The sequence below is a fragment of the Rhinolophus sinicus genome, linkage group LG04, assembly GCF_036562045.2.
Source record: "Rhinolophus sinicus isolate RSC01 linkage group LG04, ASM3656204v1, whole genome shotgun sequence".
Taxonomy (NCBI): Eukaryota; Metazoa; Chordata; class Mammalia; order Chiroptera; family Rhinolophidae; genus Rhinolophus; species Rhinolophus sinicus.
Window position 1 is genome coordinate 150,782,750 of NC_133754.1, and position 26,728 is coordinate 150,809,477.

Sequence of the window (26,728 nt, forward strand, 5' to 3'; positions counted from 1 at the left end):
GGAGATTTGGACTGTCACAACACTAGTGTTTATGATTTTCTATTTATGTTATATTTCATTCAAGAGCATTTCCAACATAGTTTTTAGCTAATCAAGAAACTATATTTTTAAAAATATATAGACCAGCCAAAAGCAAAAGCAACCAGGAATTCAGATAAGAACAAAAAGAAACAAAACTCAATTTAAGAGAAAATGTCACTTGCCAAAGTTGGACAGAGCAGAGGTAATGGGGGTTTAAGAACAAAGAAATGATATGTGAAATTCAAAATGATGTGGTAAAATCTCCTTGAATAAAATGAAGTTCTTGTTTCCAATATGGAAGAGGGAACCACTTCAGAATCGGAAGCAGAGGAAAAGCATGGTCTTAACATAGAGAAAATAAATTGTTTTTGCTGAAGAATGAAATCACTGTCTGGAAGGAAATAGCAAAAGATACTGGTGAGAAGTAATTTTTGTTTATTTGCTCATTCAAAAAACTTTCTTAAGCACCTTCCATGTTCTAGACTATGTGTCTAGACTAAAGTCTAAAGACCTAATTTAGCAGAGAGGAAAAAAGGAGAACTTTGTGGTTGGTGGGTGATAGAGATTAGCCCAAGTCACCATGAGAACACATCTGAAATATAGCACCTGTTGAGAATGGAAGTAGAAGAAAAAGCTTCTCAGAAGAGGTAGCAGCTATTTTAAGGCTTGAAGAATGAATAGTAGTTACTCAAAGGAGGAGAGGAAGGCATATGGAGTCAAAATCCCAAAGGCATTTCAGAAGTTCCTTGAGTAGGTCAATTAAAAACCAAATGAAAGATCAGGCCATGGGTTCCTAGCCTGTGACGTTTTAGGAGCAGTCTACACTGTTGTGACAATGAGGCAAAAAATGTGTGTTCCCCCTGCTCCAATTGACTCTCATTCAGTAGGAATAGTCTCCAAAATGATGGATATTGTAAAGGCGAAGGACAACCACTAACTTCAGAACCAAACTGATGACTTGGTTTTAAGTCCTTGTTCTATGACTCCTATCTGTGTGATCGTGGGCAAATCATCTGACTTCCTTGAATCTCAACTGAGTCTTTGGCAGCTTCCTTATAGATATATATTGCAAGGATTAAGTGATGTAATATAGGATTAAGTGAGTATAATGCCCTGTATAGATTCAGCACTTAACAGAGAGTGATTATAACAGAGAGTGATAGTATAATTATTATTAATGCACATGAGAGAGCATTCAACTTGGAATCTGGAGATTTTAAATGTGTGGCATTAGACAAGTTGCTTAACCATTGTGAAACTCAAATCATTTGTTTGCGAAAAAAGGAAAAGTTTTGCCAGTCTTTGAAGATTGTTTTAAATATGATAGCATCTAAGAAAGCCACTAGCACAGTACCTAGCACATATAAGGACCCTAATACATTTTACTTAAATGGGGTTCTGAAATACCCACATTGCAGAAACACAAAGTTTTATACAAAAATGTGCCTTAATGAATAATAATAGCCAATAATTGCTTTTAGTGTTTCTGTCTGTTGGGCATCTTTTAGGCATTTTGCATATACTTTCTCATTTAGTCCTAAAGGTCACCCTTTTATTATCTTGAGAAATACAGTCACTCACTCAAGATCTCACAGCATTTTTTGACCAGCCAAACATCTTTAAAAAACTTTTAAATTTTCAAGGGGTCTTTGTCTAACTATGGCAAAAGGATCCAAAGTCTAGCCCTCAGATGCAGACAGGAGTCCAGGTATGCAAGCAACTCCTGAGAAGTAACCTGATCATTCATCAGCCAACCCTAAGGAATTGTACAATTTACCATGATGGGCATGCCTTTGAGGAAGCACAGAAATCTCTAGTCTGTTACAACGCACACTGTAGTTCAGAGACATAAAGCACATAAACAGATTAGTCTTCTTGGTGCAGTATGTATTCAAGACAGATTGATGGTACAGTTATTAGTGTTAGATGAGTTCTGAGGATATTAAAGCTGCAGCTGCCTGGATGATAAAGGGAGCTTCCCAGAAGAAATTAGGACCTGAGCAAGAGTTTGAAGAATGGGTAGGATCCTGATATGCAGAGATGGCTGGGAAGTAATCATCCTGAGGAAAACACATGGACTAACGATAGGAGGGAGAACACACAAAGGATATTCTGGGGATGATAAGCAGTAACTCTGATAGACCAGATGTACCATATTGGACCACCGTGAGCAAATGGCCTGGATAGTTGGTTTAGGACACATTTGAGGCAGCCTCGTCTATTAGGCTTAATTATAATTACAATAACCATAACAACTTCCATTTATTAGCATACATTGCTACCACCCAGGAAGAACAGCACTTAAATATGTAATCCCTCCAACCACCTTTGAGGTAGGTATTATTATTACATTTTTCAGATGAAGAAATTGAGGTTCATGAGGGTTAAGTTACTACCCCAAAGTCACAAACTAATGGGGGGCAGAGCTTGGACTCAAGTCCAGATCGATCTGATTCTAAACATGTGTTTTTAATGACTATAGCATTATTGCCTTTTGAAAGATTCTGATATTTATCTTGCAAAGAAAAGGGATGTACTTAAAGGCTTTCATTTGAACACCTCCCCCAACACATTTTCTGAATGTTAATTCTCAGTACTCTCCTTTCTTGACCTATTAGCATCATTTACTGTAATTGATCATTCCTTCCTCCTTGATATACTCCTTAATTTACCTTACAGGATAAAACACTGTACATGGTTTTTCACGTACTTCACCTTCTCCATCTTCTTTGGGAAAGAGAAGTCTCTGCTCCCTAGCATCCTAATGTTAGGATAATCCAAAAGTTCATGTACCTCTGCTTGCATATTATCTGTCAACACTCACTCCCAGTGGTGATCTCATCCAACCTGATTGACTTTCAATATTTTCTATATGCTAATAACTCATAAGTTGATATCTTTAGCTCAGACCTTTCTCTGGAAGTCTAGACTCATCCAGCTGATTTATTAACTTTTCCATTTGCTTGTCTAAAACTCAACTCCTGATCTTGCCCCATCCAAACCTACTCTACTGCATTCCTCAATTTTTTTGATGGTAACTATTTTCACCATTGTTCAGGCCCGAACTATGACATTTTGATTTCTCATTTTCTTTTACACCCCATTGTCTAGAACTTTGGATACATTCAAAATATCCAGACTTTGGTTACTTCACTATCTGCATTGCTACCACCAAGCCTGCGTCACCATGATCTCCCACGTGGATACCTGTAGACCTCCTTCCTACTATGTTGCTGCTGCATTTACCCCTTGATCATCTGTTCTCACCACAACAGCCAAGTGTTTCCTTTCAACCCTAAATGAGGTCAACCAATGGCCTTGTATCATTTATTTTCTCCCTTACTTCACTCAGCAGCTCCATAATAGCACTGGCCTTGTCAGTGTGATTTCCAAAGTGCCCTAGATGCTTCTCCGGTCTGGAAGGTCTTTTCCCAAATATCTGATTGTCTAATTTTTTCACCTCTTTCAAGTCTCAGCTTAAATCTCACCTTTCCATGGAGGTTTATCCTGATCATTCCATGTAAAATGTAAAACTGTCACTGCCCACCACCGCCCCGATCACACTTACCCTAATCTAAGTTTTCTCTTTTATATAAATTGATTTATACATTTATTGTTCATTGTCTATTTCCCCCAATAGAATGGAAGCTACTTGAGGGCATTTTTGTCTGTTTTGCTCACCCTTCACAGTTCTCAAATGGCTACAGATTGCCTGGCACATGACATTCAATAAGCATTTGTTTACTTTCATTTGAGTGGTGAATAAAGAAACTAAATAAACATGCTGTAAGCAATTTCTGTCCCCTTTGTTTGCTTTGTCTCCCCCCTCTTGTAGACATGTTTTCCAAGCACAGCTTGCTTGGGGAACCACGGCCTAGAGGAAGTCAACCTGTGGAGCAACCTTGCAGAGCTCCACAGACTTGTTTCCCCAAAAGGGCAACAGGGCCCTGGGATCCTGGGCTATGAGCATTGATCCAGGAGGCTGGTGCTCTCTGGATGTGCCTCTCAGGGTGTTTCCGAGGGGATGAGGGACCAGAACAATTCCCATCCACTAGTGGGGGTGGGGAGCAAGCATGAATGAGTTTTGGGGTCAGAGCGTGTCCCCCAGGGTGGAACTGGGGAGCCGGTGAGGGGTGAGCTCTCCCTGAGAACTTGGCTTGGAGGACATCGGGAGGTGCTGCAGCAGTGTCTCAAGACAGTCAGGAAGTCAGAACCCAAAGCTACACTAGTTGCTTCTCAGAGCCTGTTTCCTCCCCTTTGATTTGTGTAAAAGCCTTCCCCACACTATCCATGCTCACAGCAGTCAGACGTTCTTTCCAGCACACAGATGTCACCCTATTCTTCCCTCTCAATGACTCCTCATTGGCATCCAGGACTCAGTGGATGCCCCATCTCCCCACTGGCTGGAACCATTAGGAGTCAGGCACCAGAATCTGGTCCCAGTGTGCCCCCCAGGTAGAATAACGCCGCCCACCCAGCTCCTGCTCCACTGGGGCCTCTGTGAGGCACTGTGGCTAGAAAAACATCCCACTCCCTTCCTAAAAGCCAGGGGCAGGTGTGAGGCTAAAAGGGTCTAGGCATACCTTGGCCTCTAGAGACTGGCGCTCGCATGGGAGGGCATACAACCAGCCTGACAACAAAGACCGTTTTATCTTCTGGGAAGGGAGGCTGGGGTACACATCTGCAAAGCAAAAAAAAAAAAAAAAAAAAAAGGAAAAGAAAAGAAAAATTTCCCAACCCTTAGATGAGAAAACTTACTTCTTCCTTAATGGATCCTTCAATGAAATATTTATTTTTATACTCCCATGTAAAGTAATTTAGTCTTATGAGAAGTGACTACCTCATACCTGGACACTATTTAAAACTTACAAAGGGCCAGATAAGAAAGGCTGATTGTCCTCAAGATATAGATCTTTCTACACCCAATGTTACATTGAAGGGCTATATCTAGCACATTGTAAGTGATCAATAAATATTTGTAGAAAGAAATAAGTAACCATATTTCAGTTATTACAATAGATTGGGAGATGAAATAGCCAGCGTTTGACCTGGAAATATGTATGGGAAAAGGAGTTGACAATAACTAAGGAAAAATAGCCATTGAGATTGCAAAATGGCTATGATTCGCAAACAAGATTTCTTATGTATATTCAATGATAAGAGGACAGATGTGGAGGTATATCTGTGAGTAGCCATACTTCCCCTATGCTTCAATTTGAATTTGAATTTGATGAGAAATCTACACATCTTCTACAGAAAATACTATGAGGGAATAATCAGAAGTGTTAAAATCAACAAAACTGTCTCCAATAAAATAAAACTCACTTTAAATGAAATCACATGGTGCAATATCACACATGTATGTGTGAATACTGACACAAATACAACACATAACACATTCCACTGATACAGTAACAAAAAAACTAACCATCCAGTCTTAAAGAATTAGTAGAAGAAACTGAATATGATTAACCTTCCTTTCATATATTGTCAACCAATGGTCATTGGGGCCAATTCAATGCCCGCAGGAATGCCCAATTTGAAGTGTGGTGAAGAAGGAAACTTTATTCAGTGAAAACAGCTCAGTTGTGATACAGCATGACTGTAGAACAGCTCAATAGTGTTATGGCTCAATTATGAAGCTGCAGGGCTATGTAACAGCACATGTTAGAGGCAGCCCTGGAGTGAGGCAGCCCTGGTGCAAGGCCCATCTCTGGCTAGACAGATCTGCTCTGGTCTGACTGTCCTGTACCACCTGCTCTTCTTTGCTGTGGTCCAGTGAAATGTTATTGTTTCAAGGTGGGGAAACATAGTCTTTAGCCTTCAGTGGAAAAGGAAAGTGCACTCCCCAAGCCAAAGGAAAGCTGGCTGATATAGAGAGAAGTTCCTGCCCCTGGTCCCTGATCAGTCCATCCTGATGCAAATGAGAACTCCAAATCTTCACAGCTTGATTGGTCCCACTGTCATGATCCGTCAGAATGGAGCTGCTCTGACTGGTTGGTGAAGATGCTACTGGGGATATAGCTGCACAGCTCTGATTGGACATGGAAAGTCTCCATCTTATTGATTGAAATAGGATTCCAGAAACTCATTTATAAGGGCTGGCTGAAATGGCAGGAACACAGGGCAGGCAGGTAGTTCAGTGTAGGCTTCTCCTTGAAGTGTGGCTTGCATGCAAAGCCCATTTAGAAATGTCTGCTAAGCTCTGCTTTTAATTTGAGCCCAGTTAACCAGCAGGAGTCCTTCTTGGTAGATATCTCCTTCCTCGGGATCCATAATATCGATACTATTATGTTTTCATGAGAAAATTTCGTAAGAAAATTAGGCACAGATTAAATTCTGAAAGTTTATTCTGTACTGATTAAAGTTTGCCCTCTAGCGAAAGGCCCTGGCCTCTGTTTGCAGAAACTCTATAGGTGAACCTCATCACTGTATTTCTAGAATTCTGAATATAATTTACCTTGGTGCAGGCTGAATTTTGTTTCAGAGCACTGAGATGCTAGTTTATAAAAGTCTGTAATATTATTTTCCTAAAATGTGTGTACAGTGTAAGTATGTACGTTTGTGTGTATGTGTGTGTGTAATTACCAAACTTTTTATTTAATGAAAGTAGGTTATACTGATATCTATCTCATGATACTGGTCTCTTACCATTTACCTGCAGATACATTTTCTCTCCTCATTTTTAGCAAAGTAAGTATTGAAGTAACAAACAATCATCTTTTTGATGTCATTTGCATGGCAGCAGACAAAAATAATTTCGTTATGTCTTGATATATCAGCATTCATAAAAGTATTCTAGGTTGACTATGGCTTTATTTTTCATAAAATTTAAAAAGAGAAAACATTAAATAGTAGTATAACATATTTGTCATTTTTACAGCCTTACTCCTAACCCTTAGAAGAAAAAAGTTACTTCTTCCTTGATGGATCCTTCACTGAAATATATTTGTTTTTATACCATCATGACTTCACAGTGCCCTAATATGGAAGTTTCCATAATATCATATATTTAAATCCTGAGTTTCTACAGTGTCAATCAGGGAGAGATAAAAGACCAATGAAAAAAACTCCTTACTTGAAAAGACCAACAAAAATTTTGAAAAATAATAAGAGAAAAATATCTTAAATTATAAAAGGTAAAAGGATTTATATTTGAAAAATGACAAATTTAAAGTATTCTCTATAGAAATCTTCCTTTAATAACAATGTTTCATCAATTCTTGTTGACATCCATAATAACGACAAAATATCCTTACATATTTTCATATGTATTATTTTCTAAATTGTATAATAAAAGCTGTCAGTTACCCCCTCTGCATACTAACAGAAAAGTGCAGTCCTTTGTTCTGTGTGTGCCTGCATTTGCACATTATGGAACTATGAAATATTTACAAAGGGAAGGTTAAATCAATACAGCTCTAAAATTTGTACTTCAGTCTTCAGGGATTTATATCATCTTGATTTAATGAAGTATGAGGAGTGAGAATGTTTACACACAGAAAAAATATTTCAGTTTCCCCTTTATTGTACATACAGAAAGTATTAAAGTAGGATTTGTTGATACCTAAGCAGTAACTAATTATTACACATTTTATGCTTCAACTATCCTTTCAGAAATCTCATGGTGAAAAACAGACACCAACTATCATAAAGAGAAAAAAAATGTGATGTATACTATAGTAAAGAAATACTGAAGATTAACTTAGATTTATTGTCAAAAATATTTTTAAACATTTTATGTTTTAAAATACTATTTAATTTTTACATTACACAGTTAGTCCAGATATATAAAAATAAAGAAAACTATATAGTTACGTAAAACACAGTATGTATATTATGTACATTATATATAATTTATTTGCTTTTCATATATTGATTATTTATGTTTATGTATCTTATTAGTATACCTTAGAGCTATGGACATAAATTCCCCTATAACACAATAAAGCCGTCCTCAATAAACAGAACAGACACCTTTCTTCTTATTTGCAGAAATAGCCAGTCTCACAGCTTGTTCCAATGAGACCTTTAAGGAGGATGTGTAAGGATTGGTGGGGAAAAGCAAAGAGCACTGAAAAATGTATTTTTTAAATAAACAAATGAAACACACTTGAAATAATAAGCATTTATAAAAGAGCATAAGGTGTGTAAAGATGAAATTCTAGGTGAAATGCAACTTGCTCCCTTAGAAAATCATTTCATTCATTTCAAGTTCACATTGTCACATATTATGTGTTTTCTATTACATTATATAAACTAGAAAACTTTTTAAATAATTAAGATCAATTGAAAGACCAGACTGTATTAGAGATGCTTGCCCATAGATGAATTCAAAATACTTTTACAAGACCTGATGATTGCAAGCTGCTAATGTAAGAGATTAAGGGAGAAAGAACAAAATTGTTGGTCAACCCATGACTCTGTGTTCTGAAAATAATTTCCTCTGTGACCTAAGTCTCTTTAGCTCCCTGAACCCTAATTCTAGCCCTATGAAAGATAAATAGACCTCCTTCTCCGCTTACCTCACATGGCTATTTTAAAGACCCAAAGATATCATAAATTTCCCTGTAGTGTGTCATGTAATTCTGAGGGGATATAAAAATTAGTTTCACCTCCATATTATGTAGTGCTTAAGTTTCTATTAAAACCACTAAAAAATAATTAACAACTATTTATTGAGCACAGATTCCCCAGCACACACCTGTTAAAAAGCAGAAGACCAGAGTCCCCTTGAGTGTGCAGCAGTGCAAAGAGGAAGTGGAGATTAAATTTGAAAACTGAAACAAACAAATTTTATTGCAGTAAACTAAACATTATTTAATATCCATATTCAACTGGAAGTGATTATGTCATATTTTACTATAATTCACATAAGCTTCTTAAGTAAGTAATAATACTATTATATGTCTGGGCCAACATTCCCCGAAAATGGGACATTAGACATAGCTTTAAGTGCTAAAGTATAATTAGGGACTGCAGTATCAGGGAGCAAACGAGAGACACAGAGAGTAAAGCAGGGATGGTGGGGATGCTAAGAAGAAAATGTGTTATCAGGTGACTGCCAATAAATGCTATTGATTGCTTGATTTCCTGAGCTCTTCTGGGAAACCATATAAACTACATGTCAGGACCATTCTGTGAGTGCACAGAGAAAGAAGGAGGAAAGGGAAATAATTTGCAGCTGGCTTCCACCAATCAAGGTTTTTGCTACACAAAGCATTACATTAACTCTTGCTGACTTTCAGAACCCTGCGCTATCCTATGTTCAGTGAACAGACAAGCTCTGAAGCAGAGGTAAGAGACACTGTTAGACGACATCTGTGTGAAGTTCGTCAGAGCCCACAGCAGCAGCTGATCCACAGACAGGTGAAGCTGAGGGCATCAAAAATGGGGTAGAAGAGATGGCTGATACATCACAGATAGAGAGTTACTACTTTCTAGTTTTATTCTCAAAAACACTTTCCTAAATCTATTCTGCTGACATTCTCATCTTGCCAGTATGTTCCAGAACGACTACTTAGTTAAAATGTTCAGCCTCTTCCAAGTCTTCCTTACCCATGCTGTGTTTCAACCAAATTAAGCACACTTTAGAACCAGGCACCATTAAAGGAAACAGGCATACTTATTGGACATGGCAAAAAAATGGAAATTACTGTGATAGCTCTTATTGTACCAGTATTCCATAATTCCCAATCTCTAGTGATAAAGACAGAAAAAATTATGATCTTGGTGGTTTCCTCATATATATGATACCAATTACTTAGCACTCTTGAACTAAGCCTCCCACACTGCATCGCTTGTAATTTTAAAGAACATCAAGAGTGAGGCATCTGAAATCATCATATGAATGAGCAAGTTGTATACCTTAGCAGCCCAAGCTTGGACTGTGGCTTAACCACCTTGGCAGTAAGTGCTCCTCCCTTTCCAAACTCTTCTCATTTTGGGCAAGGCTAGTTTCTCCTTGTTCTCTCCTCTTCAATCTATTTTATCATTTAGTGATGTTGGGGAGGGAAAGAGGCTATCTGCATAAGCTAGCTTATTTATCTTACCTAGGATGACAAGATTCGTCAATAATTAGGAATCAAAATATTTTCCTGGCCAATTTAGGCTAATTAGTTAAAAGTGATTTCTGATCCACTGAAAAATTTAAATAACAAAATAATTACATGCACTCTGAATGTAAATGATCTGTGCCCTAAAAATTTGTAGTAAATTGTTTTAAAAATATGTGTATACATCAAAAAGTAAAGTCAAGCACTATTGAGCTGAATAAAAAGATAAAAGTTCTCAAAAAAGAAGTAGAAGATATAAACAAGAACCACATAGAATTTTTAGAACTAATAAACTGAAATAAATAATAAATAAACTAAAAGAATAAACTGAAAACAAAAACAAATGAAAAAACCCCACAAAACTTCACTGGTAGGGCTAAACAGCAGAACGGAGATGAAAGAGGAAAGAGCCATGAAGTTGGAGATAAACAATAGGAATTATCCAATCTCAACAACAGATTATGGTTTCTTGTTCCAAATAAAATGGAAAATACTAATTTGAAGTAGATTATGAAAGGTTAAATATATATTTACAATTTCTAAAACAAGTAGAAAAAACTATAGAAAGTTATATATACAAAAACAGAATTGGTAAATTAACATGATATACTAAAAATATTCAAATATCTCAAGAAAAGGCAGAAAGGGGGAAAACTGTAGTATAGGAAAAGGAAGATAAACAGAAAACGAATGTTCAGATTAAATGCAAACATGTCACTAATTACATTAAATGCAAATGGTATAAATGCACCAATTGAATGACATTCTCAGACTGGATAAGATCACGAACCAACTACATCCTGTCTATGTGAATCTCATCTCAATTTAAATGACTGGTAAGATAAAAGTTAAAGGATGGAAAAAGGTATAATGAAAGCACTAATGGAAAGAAATTCACCTTCCACAAAAATCAACTCAAGATGGATCATGAATGTAAATGTTAAACTATAAAACTTTTAGAAGAAATATTTTGTTATCTGGGATTAAGCACATAGTTCTTAGATATAACACCAAAAGTATGAGTCATTTAAAAATTGATAAATTGATCTTCATAAAAATTAAAAACTTTTGCTCTATGAAAGATGCTATTAAGGAAATGTAAAGAGAAACTGCAGACTAGAAAAATTCAATACAAATCATTTGGATCCTGAACATCAAAACTCAATAGTAAGAAACAAACAACCCAGTTAAAAATTGAACAAAAGACATGAACAGACAATTCATCAGAGAAGATATACAGATGTCAAATAAGCCCATGTAAGGATGTTCAACATCATTAGCAATTAGAAAAACACAAATTAAAATGATAATGTGATATTACTATGCCCGGATCAGAAAGGCTAAAATAGAAACTACTAACAGTTCCAAATGTTGAAGAGGGAGCAAAGCCACTGGAAGTTACATACAATGCAAAGATGACAATTCAAAAGGACAAAGCCTCTCTTGTAAAATTAAGCATGCACCTACCATATGACCCAGCAATTCCACTCCTAGGTATTTATCTTAGTGCTTAAAGTTTATGTTCACACAAAAACCTGTAAGTGTATATTTATAGCACCAGTATTCATAATTGCCAAAAAACTGAAAATAACCCAAATACTCTTCAGTGAACAAATGGATAAGCAAACTGTGGTACATTTATACAATGGAAACTACTCAGCCAGAATAAGGCACAAATTATTGATACACAGAACAACTTGGGTAAATCTCAGAGTCATCATGCTGAATGATAGAAGCCAATCTCAAAATATTAATGCTGTATGATTCCAATTATAAGACGTTCACACAAAAACAAAACTCTAGTGACAGATAACAGATTAGTACTTGCCAGGGTGAGGATTAGGGGGTGTTGTGACCATAAAGTGATTGCGCAAGAGAAGTTTTGGGGGTGATGGAGCTGTCTGATTGTGGTGGTGACAATACAAATGTATGTATAAAACTGTCCGTAAAAAGGTTAATTTTATTCTATTTTTATTTTTTTAATTTTAAAAATTAAAAGACTTAAACAATCACCCAGAATAGTAATTCATACTGAATTAATTAGTAATTCAATATGACACTTTTTAAAAAGAAATCACTTTCTGTCTGCTTACAAATGCTACTTATTAATACCCAATGAGATATCTGGACTAAGTTCATATGTGTTCATCTGGACACATATGAGATAGTAATGATTTTTGGATACAACAAAGGCAGCATTTTTCAAATCTATGACCTGTAAGTGAGAGACTTTAAATTCTATTAATGATTTTTTGAGGCAGCAGCCTCCCCACTGTGAAGTCCAGGAAAAGGTTTGCATCTGGTGTTAATATGTTATCTTGATATTCCAACTATCTGCCTAAACAGAAACCAGGATCAGAAGGTATAATATTAAGATAAGTGTCCTTTCAGAGAGGGAGATAAATTGGGATGTAAAACTCCTGAGCACTTTTCCAAAATTCAATAACTAGATAGTAAAACTTTGTATTCTACTATGGTTATTTTTTGCCTTTCTTACTACTATTTCTGGGTAGAGGACTAAGTTTTGGAAAGCTTCTGGCATATACATAAAATAATGAACCCATGAGCTATATGCCTAGATTATATTTGATGGCATATTGGATTCAATAAACCACATGGCAACCAGTAACTTGCTATCGTCCTTGATATATGACTGAGGTGGGCAAAGAGTTTCATTCAGTCACGAGCACATCTAATATGACTTTTGCAGCTATGGAAATTAGTCTCACCTCTCGTGGGTAAAACGAGACCAAAGTTTATTTATAATGATGTAAGCTCCATTTTAGGAGTTAATTTTTGCATTCCCCAAATCCCAGAACCAGTTGCTTTGGTTTTGTTTTCAAACCCCTTGGTTGAACATTCTGTTCTTGGAATGTGTGGCTCTTCCTTCTGGGCTTAATCATCAGAAGACAGATTCCTAGCCATTATCTTCCACCTGTGCTGTTGTATTTGCCTGCCTGACTTCGGGACTTAATCTTGTATTTCACAGACATGGTTGTAGTGCACCCCTGGTAGACTTACACATCTGATTGTCTGGCAAACCTTTTAGGCTATCCTCCAGTTTCATCAGCCATGTCAAAATGAGATGTAGGGGGGAAAGAGAAAGGACAAACCAGAAGCCAGCTTCACATTGGAGCACAGTAAGAGGTCATGTGCCAAGGTTTCCTCAGACTCAGTAATTTATAAGCATATGAGATTAATGGAAGTATTGTGGAAAATTCTTACTTTTTCTGAAAAGTGATGCTTTCTACGTTTAATATGAAACACTGAACTCTGGCCTCACATTAAGTCTTTTGGAGACTATTTCACCAATTGACTTAGTCTTGTTTCTAGTCCTTGCATACCTATACCTTCTACATCTTATGGAACAAAAGAGGCTAACAAGTTGTAAAGTATGAATTTGCACATAGCCCATATCTGACATTGTGCCAGATACAGGGACGATTAACACCTGGTCCCTGTCCTCTAGGTGTTGATATTAAAATGGAAAAGGCATACATAGAAAAATTAAGTTACAGTATAAAGAGGGAACAGAAACAGATGTGGATACAGAATGGTGTGAAAGCCCAAGAGAATGAGTTACTCTTATACAGGGGAGTCAAGGAAAAAATACCAGGCTACGACAAAGAACATGGAACCAAATCCAATGGAGAAGTAAATGAAGAACATTCCAAACGAAAAGTCTTCAGCCTATTAAATGTTTCCAGTTGTTTGGCAGCACTTATTTTTTCAGTGGGTTCTCTACCTAATAGTATAATTAATATTGTGTTCAAATCATTAATAACCTTTTAAAACATGTATGAATAGAAGTTTGTCAAGAAAGAAAGAGAAGAAAGAAAGAAAGAAAGAAAGAAAGAAAGAAAGAAAGAAAGAAAGAAAGAAAGAAAGAAAGAGAAAGAGCAAGAATGTATGAGAGAGAGAGAGAGAGAGAGAGAGAGAGAGAGAGAGAGAGAGAGAGAGAGAAGGGAGGAAGGGAGGGGAAAAAATTCTGTTCCTGAAAAAGAGTATTGGCAGTGCTGCAGTTCTGGAGTGTTGCCTGTTTTCAAAGTAGAAGTTTACTATGAGTATCTCAGTTAAAGTGCTAATGGATATTAAGAGCACACTCAGTGACAGGCACAGTTCTAAATGCTTTGTGTACACTGTTTTTCATTGGTTCTAAGATGCACATATTTTTCACAATTCAACAACCTGTGGAATTAGAATATGCCTTATACATGATGGTGTATAATAATTTAATCGGCATCATTTTCTCTTTCTTATTGATACATAAAATAATGCTGATCCTTTAAATCAAGAACAGCTTTGTATTAATGAAATATAGCAGTAACTCATTCAGTACTTACATCAACACAAGTATCTACACAATCCATGTGAAATCCGTATTTTACAGAGAAGTTAATCCACTTGCCTGGGTTCACATAGGAAATAAACATCAGAGCCAGTTTTCAAACCCAGAAAATATGGATTCCAAGTTTGTGCTCTTGACCACCATCCATAAGTCCTCTCAAACAACACTGCAGAGTACAAACCAGACCTCTCACTCTTCTAATAAGATAACACTAACCAAAAATATATACACATAAAGCATCCTGTTTGTGTTCATGTATAACACAAAGTGTGGCCATAGTGGTGTGGTTAATAACCAGCAATAATCACACACAGAGAAAACAGTGGTTTGTCACAAGATAATTAAGGCGACCATGAAAGAAACAGAAACCTCCAAGTGGTAATACAAAGACTTCCGTGCTTTGTGCATAATTATCATCTGCAATTCCATAGCGGAGGTCATAACAGATGAGGTACAAAGTATCTGGCAGGGATATTGTAGAGAAGATACCAGCACCGAGGAATGATTTAGGGCAGGGTTTCTCCACCTCAGCACTACAGAGATATAGAACAGATAATTCTTTGGGGAAATGTTCTTTTTATTGTGAGGTGTTTAACAGCATCCGTAGCTCTATCCAGTAGATGCTGTTTACACTCCCCCAGTTGTGACAAGCAAAAATGTGTCCAGATATTGACAAATGTCCCCCGGGAGGCAAAATCGCCCTCAGTTGAGAACCACTGTTTTTAAGCCTGTTCTGTCACCTGATACATCCCATAGCACATAGAAGACAATCAATCTATAACAAATATGACAGGAACGAAGGATGGATGGATGGTTGAAAGGAAGGAAGAAAAGGCAAGAAAGAGGGAGGGAATTGGGAACAAAAGAATTCTAAAATGTTTACTAATATTCACTGGCAGATAATTTCTACTCTAAAGTGAGAGTCAGCTAATATTCAATACTCACTATAAACCAAACACAAAAAAACCTACTCTTTAATGCGACACCATATTTAGTGAGTTTCTACTGTTATTTTAGAAAGCATTTAAATAAAACATCAACCATAGGAGTGAAAAATAACTCTTCCCTTAGGAGTGCAATGGTTATAGATCTGATCTCCTTACGTATATTATGGGTTTATTTAAAACAATGACTAAACAATGTTATTTAAAGACATATGTTCATTTCATTGAGATAAAATTATAATTGAATTGATAGGTAATGACTCTTTAAATCATAAGAATTAAGCTCAAGTGGATTTCTCAAGGCAGAATTTCTCTGCATTAGTTATATTACTATTGATATGCTGTCATACTGATATTGATACTCCTGCATGATGCTACATCAATAAGGTATTAACAAAGTTTTCATATTTTTATTCTTATGAGAAATTTTTAGAAAATATAATAAAAAGGAATAGCTCTGTGCTGCTAACAATATAAAATAAGTCAATTCCAAATGCATTCTCCTATTCAAAAAACTATTTATTGAGCACCAACCCAGGAATTCTGATATGGTATCAAGTTTTTTCTTGTAATATATTCATAATATTAGAAACCTAAATCTATAAATAGTTCTAGTTATGTGTAATTAGTATGTTGTATTTTCACTTATTTGTATATTCCAGCTATCTATAGGTTAGGCTTTCTTAATATTAGTAAATTATATAATTTAATATAAAAAGTGTTTAAAAGTGTAGCCCTCAAGATATTACATCATTTGGTAAAATAAAGATAATGATCTATACATACATTATTTCTGAGCTTTAAAACTACTTTTGTCAACAATCTCTCTCCCTCCACTCAATGCTTACAACCACTCTATGAGATTAACTTTTTTATTGGATTTCTTATTATTATTATATCCATTGTAAAGATGGACAGATAGAATTTCAAAGAGATTAAGTGACTTAACTAAGAACACTGCACTTCTACTTAGTAAGAAAAAAAATCAAGTTTTGTTTTTATTCCAAACACATTGTTTCCATTACACTATACTAATTTTTCATTCATTTCTTTTGCAATAACATTACATTTTTCTTTCATTCATGTTTAAAGAGACAGATACTCTTAGAGAAGTGCTTCTCCATTGGGATTGAGGGTCAAAATTACCTGAGTCAGTCTGCATAGTTCACAATTCACTCTTTGAGAAACACTGCTCTTAAAAAATAATATATTCATATTTTAATACTGAAAATGAATGAGTAAGTGATATTATATTCCCTAAATTCCAGAGAATTCTTTACAATGGCAGTAAGTAGGGAAAATGTAGCATACAGGACTGAAATAGGAGGAAAGTCTATAAAAGGTAGAAGTAAGTAGTAAGACAAATTCTGATGACTTTAAATTTGCCTGCAGGCATCCCCACCCCTGGGACATACTTTTAAGATGTATTTATACTCAGCCATCTATCCTGAATTAGAAACCCCATTTCCCTCCAATTGCCTTTATAGTGATGCCAAACACATAACCAAATTTCCAAAGATTGATTTACTTAGTACTAACCCAATGTCAGCCTGATTTTAAGTGTGCAGCACAGTAAGTCTTTAACAATATAGTGTCTCCTCTGTTCTATGTATTAGAAGTTCTTGGCCTAGACTTTTTGGCAGCCCTGTAAATGTTTTAGTAAAATTTCTTTCAATGCCAGGATGACACAATAACAGAAGGATAAAATTATAAGCCCACTTAACATTTCAGTCAGTGGAAAAGAGAAAAGAATGGGCAAACGTAGTTAAGAGAAGTCATTATCTAGAAAATAACAATAAAATTTTACATTTATATGGTGCTTTGAAGTTTTCCCAAGGTGCTCCCACATGTATCACCTTATCAGATATGAACCCATAAGCCAGGCAGCAGGAGCCATAGCCTCATCTTGAGTAGAAGGAAATAAAAATTTGGTGATGCTAAAGGATGCAGCCAAGGTCACATGCCTAGAAACAGCACAAGAGCACAGATTATCTGACTCATAAATTAGAAAGCCTTCCCACATAGTATGTATGAAAAATTTAAAGGATTTTACTTTTCCCCATACTTTTTCTCTGCCTTCTTTGATATTTTCTGTTTTTTCCAGGGCTGAACAGTGTCTATATGGTCCCAAAGATTTGCCCTAGCTGCTCTCTCCTCTTCCTCTACATTTCCTCCCTGAATTATCTCATCCAAATACTCTTTTCAAGATCAATTTCCTTATTACCAATACTACCCAAATTTATTTCTCCAACTCCATCCATATATTCACCTCTCCAACCTAATGAATATTCCTCCTTAGATATCATATAGATGTGTCTACTTCTATGAGTGAAGTTGAACTCACCATATATACACCAATAAAACTGCTTCTTCACCCGTATTCTCCCTCTCCTAGAGAATGACATCACCAGGAACACAGTTGTAAAGAAAAAAGTCGGAAAGTCACCTTAGACTCCTCCTACTTATTTCCCACTCTCCATATCCAAATACACATGCACAGTCCTGGTGAACTTAACCTCTATAACGTCTATCACCTTCTCCTCCTCTCCATCTCTACTGCCACTGTCTTCCTTCATCCCTTTACTTTATCTTTCCGGGATTATGATATTTTCCTAACTGGTCTCTCTTTAGATTCTACTTCTACTGTTTAGATCCAACTTCTACTGTTCATAGCTGCCAAAAAAATCTTTCTGAAAACTAATCTAATCATGTTGATCCCATGCCTCCATGAAGAACTTGCCAGTGGTTCCAGTATAAAGATCAATCATAGATTAGTTCATATGATCTTTCATGACTTTTTCTTCTAGCCACTCTGCTAACTCATACTTCAACCCACCCACTCTTTGGCCATATGCAACCTTCACTCCAGCCATGCTGAGTCACTAACAATTCCCCAACCTAATGGGTAATTTGTGTCTTTCAAACTGCCTGGAGCATCATTTGTTCCTTATCTCCATTATCTTTACCTCGTTCATTTCTTTTTTCTTTCCAGAACTAAGCTTAAACATTGTTATTTTCTAGAATACATTTGTCTGTCCACCTAATCGTAGTCTAATTTATATATTCCCCCACTGTATTCCCATTTATCAAAGTCATAAGATATTCATATCATTTAACCCATTTATTTACCCTAAAATGGCCCACAATGTGGGAAAGGTGACAAGCAGAAAAAGTCATTGATGTATTCTAGGAAAACACCCATTTTTTTAATAGTTTCAACTTTTGTGAGAGTTTTATGCTCATTACACAACATCAATCCCAAATCACTGTATTACGTCAATTTTTTTTACATCTGTACATTAGCTGAAGGATAAACGGAAGCTATGCCCTTCAGAACATTCAGATTTGGAAGATTGCCATCACTTTTTCTCTTCAGCAGTATTTGTGCAATTATTTTAGTATATTATTGAATGTTATATTTATTTTATAAATTATTTTTAAAAAGATAGAAAAGATAAAAATGAAATTGCTGATACAAGTAAAAAGCATTGGTTCCAAAGTAATAACATTTCAAAATAGGAAGAAATCGAGAAATTTTTAGTTTCAGTCAGTTACTCACTAGAATTAAACTAGTCGGCAGTGTTCTGAAAAGAAAAGAACAAAAGCTTTCTCTGAATAACTTTGGAAACATATTGTCTTAAAAGAAGTATAGTTATGAATCTCATAAATTTTTCAGTTTAGGGGAATGGAATTTCCTTTATAACGCTTAAGTATATTGTACAAATTTCATGCGCTTTACTTTCATAGATCTGTCTGAGACTGCATTATATTTGACTACATGGGTCTATTTGTACCTGTGACAAATTACAAGCAATCTAAATATACATCAGAAGAATGGGGTCAAATTAATCAATGCCACAATTACTGAGTAGAATATTACGCAGCCATTAGTGTGAAGGCTAAGTAGCAACCTGAAAATATAGCGATAATTTAGTAGCAAATTGAATGGTAAATTAAAATTGAATGCCTATTATTAATTCATGATATGTAATAATAATTGTAGTAGGAAATTATTAGAAAGAAGTATACTAAATTTATAAAACTGTGCAGTTTTAATAGTGGCATTATGGATAATTTTCCTCTGTATTCCAAGCTAGTTAAAATTGTTATTATTTTTAAAAGAAATGTTTAAGAGGAGGCTATTTCTATAAGCTCAGCATCAGGGAAAGAATGAATATCAATCATAAATAAAATAAATGTACTTGGGCTTTGTAAATCCTCTGTTGGGGAGAAAGTTAACATATTTTCAGTTTTAAAGGAGACAGATGCATATTAGGCAGAAGCATGATTTTGCTGTTTGTATTTGAAACTTAGATATGATGAAAAGAACAGTGGATAGATACTGAATTGGCAAAAAGTGAAATGTGCTGGATTGTTCTTTTTTACATTAGAAGCAACATTTTGTACATTAAAGGCAACATTACCCAGAATCCCCAACTCTGTATGATTGCAGCTTAGTTTTGGCTAAAAGTGAAGCTATATGAGATTTGAGAGGTAGAAGTGAAACAACAGCCATTATACTCTGGATATCAACATTGGTTAGAGACAAGGACAGACAGATGCCAAGGTACTTGTGGGTTCCAGTTTGTCTTCCTCTCCTACCCAGCAACCAGCTTTCCTTCCTAACTGTTGGTCATAATAATCAATAGTGAACCCAAGCCTATCTATAACCACTCCATAGGTGTGAACTCAGACAGGCAGTAGCCACAAAGAGTAAATAACGTTCCATAGATTTCTACATGGAGAAACATTTATGTGTGATTAATAATCCAGCTGAAGTCAACCTCAAATGCCAGCCATGTGAGTGGTCATCTTGGACGTTCAGATAGCTGCAGCCTCATGAGAGAACGTGAACAAGTACCATTCCAGTCAACCCACAGCACAAATAGTGATATTTATAACAAATGTATTTTAATCAACCAATTTTGGGGTGATTTATTGTACAGCAATAGATAACTTGAGTGGTAACAAAGAAAAAGGAAATGCCTTAAATAGCACAACCTGGCAGTGACAATTGGTCATTCTTTCTTTTCAGAAGGAACAGTATAGATAAATTATTATGAACCCAGAGGCCAAAATTTAGAATTAAGTTATTCCTAATTTTATTTTTAATTCGTCTTCTTGAAAGTGAGAATTAAAATACAAATCTGAACACTACCCGAAGCATATCTTTTTAGATTATGAATTTCTCTATCAACAGATGTGTAATTTTAAGATACTACTCAAAGAGAACCGTCTGGTGGAAGCTGAACACAAGTAAAACCTGTATAGGCCAAAGGACTTTTCTGTGGTAATCCTCAAGGATTATGCTACCATTTAATCAATTTATTTTATAAGATACCAAAAGCCAGCATGCAATTTTAGGTAATGCTTAACATATGTTTCTTAAATATATTTAAAAGTAAATTATTTTAATTTATGGGTTGGAAATTACAGACTCTGAAAAAATATGCATTTTGTCTTTCTTATGTTTTTCTACTTTTTCCAGCATTTGAGATATAAATAATATACAAAAATGTGTACATAATTAATGTATACAATTTGGTGAGTTTGGTTTCTTGCAATTTTCTAAAAGCAAAAGTGATCTATACTAGACTTTTCAGAGAAAAAAATGAAGGCGACAAAATGTAAGTTATATCACTGCTATTCCAGTTACAATTATACTCAGTAGAATAATCACCCTCTAAAGCAGAATTTATCATGAAAGCACAGACAGGAAAGAACTGTATTGATTTTTAAAGAAAGAGATGAAATTTTTGCTCTTTAGAAGAATTTTCATCTTCAAGATCTCTTTTTTTTGGCTGAGATAGAGAAAGAAATAGAAATGGCAGGTCAATAGATAGATAGATAGATAGATAGATAGATAGATAGATAGATAGATAGATAGATAGATAGATAGATAGAGCTTGAGAGATATTCTAAAATATGAATAAAGGATACTCTTTGCATTTACCTAATTTGATTAAAGTGTTTAAATGGAAAAATCATGACCCACACAACTGGAGCTATATGATTTCAGTTTCAAAGACTCAATTCCAGGATGGAAGAGCAGTAGTTATAAGCACTGGCACTCCCTTCTTGTGCAGAAGACCAAAACCAATAAAGTCATCTTAAACCTAAAGAGTATCCTTTAGTGAGAGAGAGAGAGAGAGAGAGAGAGAGAGAGAGAGAGAGAGATTTCAAAGCATAGGCTCTATTGCAGTTTCCTTGGTCCTTTTGTAGTTACACTATACAAATTAAACTCTTAAAAACAGGTACATTTAAATTCCACAGACCCTTACAGTCAAACTAAATCCTTTTCTAACTCTGATGTGAGGAAAGGGGAATTATACACTCCTTGAAGCATTAACCTCAAAATTTTACACAACCAGAGAGAGAATTATATCAGGACCTTTTCGAAATCAATGTCAAAAGAAAGATTAAGAATTTCTATGCTATTCCTTTCTTAATATTTGGGGACATTTTTAATCTATCCATAAGAAATGGGGTTGTACTTTTGCTGTTGTATGGCCATATAAAGAGATCAGGCAGAAGAAAAAGATTGTTGCTTCCCCCTCACCAGCATGTTAATTGCACGTAGCTAATTATATGATGAGTCAGGATGAGCTGACGCAGTGCATTCTTTCCTTTTGTCAGTTCATCATTCCAAAATCCAGAAAACACTACGAATCACAGGTATTTGCACATTGACATTCTAAAGAAAACAATTCTGTGTAAGTTCTAAAGTTGTATGACAGATACAATCAGTAAAAAAACGGATTTCTGTTCTATTGTTTCCTGTGGTGAAAAAAAAAGAGCAAATTTTCCCCAATCTTACTGTTATTTCAAAACATTGAATATGGAAAGGAACCCTGCCTTGTACTGGTAAGAAAAAAAGAAGTACATACAATAATACACACAAAAAAAAGATTTTTTCAAAGTCAAATAGACTGACACATTGAAAGTAATCTGATGCTTTACAGTTAGCCCCAACGACTCCCTGCATCATTGTTTCTTAGACCTCATATACCAGAATACTGTTTGAACTACCACATTCTAAAGGAGATAAAATGAATGACGTTTACACACTTGGCAACAGCACATTCTTCTTTATCTCCCTCAAACCCAATATCATAGGTTAATAGCGTAATGCTAGATTTTTTTTTTATATGCAGTTAAATTTTTTTTTTCTCAAAGGCTCAATTTTTTTAAATGGAGTTAAAATTTTTCTTACTTGCCCCTTTGCCATTTGAGTGACACCAAAAAATGTATGATAGAAAAACAGAAGAGTCCTCTAGGAGACTTGTATTGATTAAGCAATGGACATTTGGTTGTGAGGCACTGGGACACCACCAAGGACCTCTCAACCCGCTGAGAACAGTCTCCATCAGAAAACCCAGCTCTATACTGATAAAGGTTAGCTTTATTTTCAATTAAGGACCCAATGGAGTGTTTAAAAGCACACAGTAAAACCGACTTAATTGGGATTGGAGGTTATGGGCACAAACAAAAGGGCTTGTGGAGTTGAACTGGTAAATTATGTTTTTCTCTTTATCATATGATAGTGTATTCTTTCTCCATCTTTCTATCATCTATCATCTATCTTTCTATCATCTAATGGAACCAAATAAGGTGAAATAGGCCCAGAAACTCCTCCATCATGAGAGGAGACAATGGTACAGAAATCCAAGAAGCCAGCAAGTTGGGTGTTAGGAAAAGGAGGCAAGAACTAGAACAGTTATTCCTCTAGACCTTGCACTACAGAGGCCGCAAGTGTCTTCTAAGCTCATTTTAGTCAGAGAGCCTGTAAGTATTTGGGACAAAGCAAAAAATGCAGAGCGTTCTTTTCTTGAAATGTGCTTGTAGCTTTACAGTGAGAGACTGGTCAGTATTCAAAGATTTCAAGATACTTATCTTGCCCACATATTAACACAACTAACAAAGGACATCTTATTTGTTTTATTTTCAAATAGCCTAGACAACCAAACACAGTGGTGGTCCCATGTCCCAAATAAATTAGATCACCAAATATCTTCAGTTTAAGAGAAATTCATGCTATTTTAGTATGTTAATGCAAAGTTGATTGATTAAAAAAAAAAAAAAAAATGCCCAAACTTTTGTTTGCCTGATTTGAGAGGAGTCAAGAATGGAAGTAAAAGCCAGTGGAACTGGAACAGCTATATATGATGTCAGAGGGGTAGTAGATGGGGGGAGGAGGCTTATCACTTTGTGAGGGGTGGAAATGTCTAACTAGTGCATTGTTTTGTACACCTGAAACTAATAATAATAAAAAAGGAAGTAAAATTCAGAAATGAAAGCACTTTTTACAATTGACAAGCACCTTAACATTGTTAAGTGCTGTGCTTGAAGACACATGATTCATCATGCGTTCAATACTCTAAATATTTTGAGTCAAATGCATTTAGCTCCCTGTTTGACTATCTATAACTTTTCTTCCTTTTTACCTATCTGTTCTTTTTATTTTTTCTATCTTAATGACAGATCTTAGAACCCTGCAATGGCTCTCACCAAGGATACCTGGGCCCTCCAGAGCGTTTGGGTTGATTTCTGTGTTAATGTTGCAGCTCACTTGTTTCCAAGTTACCTCAACTTGGTAATTGTGAAATTAAAGGTCTTCTTCTCCCACTCTAGGCAATTTGAAAGCAAGAACTACATCTCCTTTAACTTTCATTCCTAACACCTATCATCTAGCCAGGACTACAGTGTTAACTAAAAGTTTGTTGGATTTTTAAAAGAAACTCAAAAAAAAAAAAAAAACTGCCTGAGAATGAATAAATCATTCTAGCTCAATTTATATGATGAAATCAAACTTTTCAATTTGTTTTACAATTTAGTTTGTACATTGGAATAAACATCCAAACTGCCCACTGATTCAATAATAAGGAAATGTAACATGAGCATGAGTTTTCTTCTTCCAAATCAACCCAAGATAGCCTTTTAACCCTTCAAAGTGTGAAAAGACTGAATGCCAACAGGACTGATTATCAGAGAAAATATAAGCTCTTCCAATTAGAAGTCACTTCAGAAAAAAGGGTGTTATATACCTGTTTATGTGTGTGTGCTTCTGTATATATAAAAGTTTCACACCTTAGCCACCATACCTTAATAAAGAACTACAAAACACATTAATATCAATTCCAATCATCTTTAACAACTACTTTAGAATGATATTTTAAAACTATGCTTTATCATCTGAGATGGCATCTAACCCTTCACTATTTATGAGAATCTTGCCCTTAAAAGCTGAAGAGCTAATATCAGCTACATATATTCTCCCGAACAGTTGACGACTCCAGCAAATCATCTATTTATCTTTAGGATTTCTCATTACTTTGGATCACTAATGTAGTCTTCTTCCAGAATTACCCATTTCCATCTAAACCATAAAGCACATGCACACACACACACACACACACACACACACACACACACACACACATCACACAGAAATAGGAGCCATTCTAAAGTAAGACAGCTGAGATTCCTTCAAAATTCACATGAATTATTTGACGTTAGTACTATTCCACATCTTTAAAACCATGTAAATCATCTCAATAAACCAAAAAAAAAAAAAGACCTAACTTATGATTTCCTCTCCAATAAAACGTGAACTGAATGTAACTCTTCATTAAACTACGTTCATCGTAAGCAATTTTCCCAAGTTGGAGCCTATTTCCCCAGTAAGAGCCAAGTTTTTCATAGCATAAAGAACACCCTCAGCTCTTGCTACTAAGCCATGACTCCTGGGCCCAACAGGCATCATCCTACATAGCAATAGAGTGTACCTTCTGGGGAATTTCTACTGAGCCCATATCATCACTTCCAGAATTAGTTCAAGTAAGGTAAAAGGGAAGCCAGGCCTTTAAACAATGGCTTAGAAAGAGATAGTATAGTTCTAAAGCCTTGAATTTTTAGTTTTCTTTTTAAATAATATTTTGAAGGCCTTTTTGAAGTCTTCATCATCAAATAATGGCAATTTATCTTTGTTATGCACTTTCAGGTTTTCCAGCTACATTTCCCCCCTCATTTGATTGGTCTGGGATGGCACGCCCAAGACCGGCAGGTATTGTTTTATCTCTTCATTTACAAGAAGCCATCTGAACCTCAGATATTTTAATTGATTTATCAAAATCCCCCAGAGATTAAGTGTTCAAATCAAGTCTGTAACCTGGGATGTCTGTCTCCAATCCAGTGCTTGGCAGAGCCCATTCTTTCTGTATAAACAAGTATATGTTGGCTTACTTCAACTGTTCAATGGTATTTAGAAATAAGACCCTTCTAGCACTAACTATGTCTTCAGTGCCCATCATTATTCATATTCTTCCCTAAGGACGTAATTTACTTCTCAGAGTGGCCTTGGCCTGAGGGAGAATCAGGTCACTGGTATTTCGGGGACTATGTACTCCCTGGCCATTGGGGTTTAATGTTTCCTATTTTATGATGCTAGGCCTAGTCTCACCTCTCTGCTGCATTGCATTGTCCTAAAAAATGTTTATATGCATCCAGGGACTCCAGTAATGGACCCATAAAAAATTCAATACAGAACCGTTTTAATCAAAATACGCAGTCTGACATCACAGAGTTACCACAATTCTCATTTAAAATTGGAGTGCAACACTGAAAATGTTGATTGCTGTTGTAACCGCACGGGTTTCTAGATGCACTGGTCCAGGCTCTGCTGTTGATAGAACTTGTTACTGATGAGTATTCTTAGAAGAACCTTTTTGTATAATGAATAAAGAAACTCAAAATATATGAAAAGATCCCATCTTCTCTCCCAGCAATGGTGCCAGGAAAACAGAGACAGCACAGCTCTCCTGCTTCTTTCCGTTGGCTGTAATGATCATGTGAACACCATAAAAGAATAATATGTCTTTAAGAGGAAAAAAAAATCCTTTTATTCCCCCTGAGCAACTGCACGTGCAAGATTCTTAAAGCATCTTTTTTATGCAAGCTGTAGGTCCTTTTCCAAGGTGAAAAAAATCCCCACAAAACGCCTATGAGGAGAGATGTTCCTGATGCTTGCCTTGGGCATTTGCTGAGCTAGCCGAAGTACTCGTGCTATAGATCACTTTGGCACCATTAAAGAATTACAGGGCATCACATGGTCTTGTAGGAATGAATCACTGCTTAACACTGTCTGCTCCTATGCTTATGAAATCATTTGGAATATCTGCATGTAACCAGTGGCTGGCTCAATGGAGTCCCTGCAGGTAATGAACCATAACATTGTGTTATGGTCGAGCTATAGACTGTTCCAATTGGCAATTAATATGCTAGCAGTGCAATGTATTTATTTTAGGGAAAGTCAGGACCATAATTTGAAACTTTTTAATAAACCACAGAGATCCTATTTATAT